Genomic DNA, 4,887 nt, shown 5'->3' on the forward strand with positions numbered 1-4,887 from the left:
CTTACTTACATAGTAAACTGGTAGTTACCCTTTCTTCTTCTCTGATTAATACAGAACTCACGGCGTGTTTCGACACGGAGAGATATAAGCTTAGCCCCTCGCCCAGTATGGGTTTTCACAAGATAGGAGGCATGCTCAGGTGCTCCTTTAGCATTTGAAAAGCCTCTTTGCATTGCGGCATCCACTCGAAATGCTTACTCCCTCTTAAAGTGTCGAAGAAAGGAACACACTTGTCCGTTGCTTTTTATATGAACCTATTGAGGGCAGTGACATATCCCGTTAATCTTTGGACCTCTTTTGGTTTTGTGGGAGACTTCATGTCCTGCAAGGCTTTTATCTTTTCCGGGTTAGCCTCTATTCCTTTATTACTAACCATGAATCCAAGAAACTTTCCTGATCCAACCTTAAAAGTGCATTTCAGAGGATTTAGCTTCATGTTATATTCCCTTAGTACACCGAACATTTCCCCCAAGTGCGCGACATGTTGTCTTACCTTAGTGCTTTTTACTAGCATGTCATCACATAAACCTCCATGGTCTTCCCGATTTGTTTGTCAAACATCTTATTTTTCAGTCTCGGGTACGTCGCCCCTACATTTTTCAAACCAAAGGGCATCACCTTATAGCAATAGAGGCCCCTATCTGTTATGAATATGTGTGCTCTTCATCGGACGGATGCATGGGAATTTGATTATATCCGGAGTAGGCGTCCATGAAACTTAACAGTTTGTGTCCGACAGTGGCGTCGACCATTTGATCTATTCGGGGGAGCGAAAAACTGTCTTTTGGGCAGGCCTTGTTGAGGTCCCTAAAGTCGACACACGTCCTCCATTTCCCGTTAGGCTAGATTACCAAGACAGGTTTCAAACCCATCTAGGATAGTGAGCCTCCCTGATGAAGCCGTTATTTATGAGTTTTTTGACTTCTTCCTTTAATGCCTCGTACCTCTCTAGATTCATCTGTCGACATTTTTGGCGTTTAGAGGGATAAGAGGCATCAGCATTCAAAGCATGACACATGACTTTGAGGTCGATCCCTTCCATATTAGCGCGTGTCCAGGCGAATACATCCAGATTTTTCTTCAGGAAGTCTTCGACTTCGATTCTAAGCGCCGGGGGTAAATCTGAGCCTACCTTCAGTACTTTCGTCGGCTTCCCATGAGCCTCCTTTAATTACCATAAGGTTGCCATCGTAGTTGCTTGCCTAGGCTTCTCTCTTGTGGTTATAGGCAGTCAGACCGTCCCTTGGGGGATGACTGAGTCCCCTGTGAACTCGTATAATGGCCGGGATGTTTTCTCTAGTTGCTCCTTTGGGATCCCTATCTTTTCCAGGCAATCAGAGTATAAGATGTCTACCGAGTTCCCATTATTTACAAGGATTCTGCATACGGTATAGTTTCCAATTACTGCTTCTACCACCAAGGCATCATTATGTGGGAAATAGACACCATTTGCATCTTCCTCGGTGAATGCCACTTCAGTAACGCCAAATTTTGTCGTCTTAGCTTGGCAGTTGAGAGGTTCCAAAACCTCTCCTGCTACACATGTCTTACCTCATGGGCGTAATTCTTCTGAGATCTCCTCGAGTCCCCCCAAGATATGGTTCGCCATGGATGGTTCTTATGACACCGACTGGCTCACGGTCCTCTCCACGTCTATTATCCTCCCCGTGTCGATCGTTATTTCCGTGGCTGTGGCCTCTCCTATCGGCTTTAAATTCTTGCAACCTCCCTTCGCAGATTAATCTCTCAATTTCATCTTTTAGGTCGGCGCAGTCGTTGGTGTTGTGGCTGACGTCGCCGTGGAACCTGCAATATTTGCTTTGATTCCTTCGGTTTGGATCCGACTTCATGGGATCTAGTCGGTGCAATAGGTTTCTTCGACCGACCTGATTGTACACCTCTTCGACTCCTACGGTCATCTCATGGTAGGAATCATACCGTTGGAACGGTCGAGGCTTACGATTTTCCTCTTGCCTGGGCTTCTTCATTTCTGGCGGATTCGACGCCGATGCGACCTGTTTGTCTCCACCTCACCGTTTTTTGTTCTCTTATTTTCCCGAAGTTGACCCGTGTTTGAGATCATTGGCATCGGCCTCTTCAGGGTTGATATACCCCTGCGCATGTGCTAGGAATTCTTTGTATGTGGACGGTGGCTTTCGGTTCAGATCTCGTTTGAACGGCGTGATCTTTTTCATGCTGGACAAAGCCTCCATCAGGGCCTCCCTGTTGGTCACATCCGTTGTGGCGGTGACGGCTTCTCCGTACCTTGCCAGCCATTCTTTCAACGACTTGTTTGGTTTTTGCTACATTGTCGTTAGGTTTTCCTTCGGCGAGATATACTTTTTTATCCCAATGAATTGGAGAGAGAAGGCTTCCTTCAATTCCTCCCAACTGGAGATGGAATCGGGCTTGAGTGTCCGGAACCATCTTCGGGTAGAATCCCTTAAGTGGTTTCGGAACGCTCGACACATATTTCCTCGGCATACCCATGCAGAAGCATGTGCCATGTATACATCTCCAGGTGGTCGTCGGGATCCCCTCTGTCGTCATATGGTTAGATCGACGGGGACCTGTATTTGTCAGGGAGAGGTGGCGCCATGATTTCTACGATAAAGGGGTGGTCATGAGTTCGACTGGAGTGATGTCGACATTAACCACCTCCGCCACCTGTCCTAGGTTCTTTTGCAGGTGGCTCACCTAGCTTTTGACATCCTTCTTCAAACTGGCGACGTCGCCTGTGAACTTTTCATCTAAGCTCATCACGCGCTCCGTGATGGCTCTTGCCTCCTTCATTGAGATTGCAGAGCCGACCCCTTTTAAGGCCCATGCCTTCTTGGCATTCAGCTTATTCCTTAGATCTCTGCGTTCTTGCACCGACCCCGAATCTCCCGGGATATCCTTACCCGAATTTCAAGGTGGCGCTTCAAGGTTCTCCAGACCTACTGCTATTTTCTCCTGTTCTCGTCGCCTGTCAGCCCTTTATCGACTGCCGAGGGACTTGGACGGTCGAGGCCTTGTGTTATCTCCTCTGTTATTTTCACTATCCCTGATCCCTTCCAGGGCACCTTGTTGGTCACCAGTATTTTGGTTCCCAGCCACGGCGGTTCCCGGTGGTCTTGGGGCGTCCTCCAGAAGAGGCATGGAGTTTCTCCCGTCCATTCGCTTGACGGCGATCATCAGTCCTCGAACCAAGTCGGTCAGAGCGTTCAGCTGGGCATGCATTTATACTGGGTCAAATTATGACATATCTGGGGGTGGGGCTTCATCCCTTACTGGGGGTTGGTTCCCCTGGTCGGCCTGATTTCCTCCACTCCCGCCATTGGTTGGATGCATGGTGTTTTCCTCCGTTTGGTTACCTTGATTCACAACGTCATTTCATCTTGGAGGCATGGTTGTTGGTTACTTCTTAGTCGTCTTGGGTCCTAAACCCGCAACCAGAGATTCTGGGTTCGGTCCCCAGTGGAGTCACCAATTGTTGACGGTCGATTTTCGTCAACAAGACTTTACCGGATTACCCCTCGGTGGTCCATCGGGTTACCAGTTAAAATTTTTAATTTAACTGAATATTCTAGACACAGTGTTTACGCTTTCGGTGTATTGTGAAGAGTATTTAGTACTGTATTTTTAATGGAAGTAAAAATGCACAGAGGTTTTATAGTGGTTCACCCTTATCAAAGAATAGCTACAGTCACTGTATTTTATTTCTTTTTTATTCTTCACATATTACATGAAAAAAAATCCATCCTCCTCTCTGGGGCTTAACACCATTTGTAACCCACATACTACCCATAAACATCCGCCTTGGATGAGCTGCCTTTGGGGCTTTTTGACAGTTCCTTTCGAGTGGCCCACCCTCTCAAGTGGCCTGCTATCCTATTTACCTAGATTGTAGCCTGTTAGTCCCGTTTGGACTGTTCACTCATCTAATTTGTCCCCCTAATATGGCTCTGTAGATCCTCTGTAACCTCCATTGGTCCGTTTCAGGCGGTTTAGGGGCTTGTAATCATTCCTTGCGCAACTGACATTCTCCAAACCCATACGCAACCTAGGGATCTCCAGCTTGTCACCTCAGAGGTCTTTCTCAGGATACGGACCCAGTTGCTTGCGTCCTGCCCTCTGCGCCTATGCTATACTTTGTCAAGTGTGGCCCTTCTCCCGGTCGACCCTATCGCGGTACTTCTACGAACAAGTTACGCAGGCCTCAACTGTATATAGGGTCGACAGTCTCATGCCCCCTTATGCACTCGGCTCTTATACCATATAGGGGGGAATGAATTTCTGGTGTCGACGGCTACGTGACGTGGCAAGCATGGGGCCACATGGGGCATAGCCGCTGTCTGACGTGTCAGTGTATATTTTCCCACACAACAACATAGAAGCTGGAAACGAAACGGCTAAACCAACAAACAAATTCATAATAATACTAAAATCTCACGATCCCACATCTTCCACTATCTTTATTGCCTAAAGAACACTCAAACTTAAAACTTCTGAGTAAAGCCCGGCTAAAATTAAAACTTAATTCAGGAGAAACCATCCAAGCATAACTTAAGAAGTTTGGGCAGCTGATTTCACGAGGTACCGACCTATTTTAAAATAGCAAGAGCTATAACAGTGATAAAACACAAAGTGCTCAAAGTAAATACGAGTATGACCACGATGAACTGGGATGCAGGAGAGGAGAGGAGAGAGAGAGAGAGAGATAGAGAGAGACCTTCGAGAGAGGCAGCAAGGTTGAGAACATTCTTAGCAACAGAGATGACCTCGGGGCCGATGCCATCACCGGGGAGCAAAGTGATGGTGTAGCGCTTGGATGGTGAGGCTGCGGAGCACCTGATCCTTCTAGCCTTGGCGACGGAGAATTTGGGCACGGAGTTTGGTAAGAAA

Source organism: Morus notabilis, unplaced genomic scaffold, assembly GCF_000414095.1.
Source record: "Morus notabilis unplaced genomic scaffold, ASM41409v2 Scaffold449, whole genome shotgun sequence".
Taxonomy (NCBI): Eukaryota; Viridiplantae; Streptophyta; class Magnoliopsida; order Rosales; family Moraceae; genus Morus; species Morus notabilis.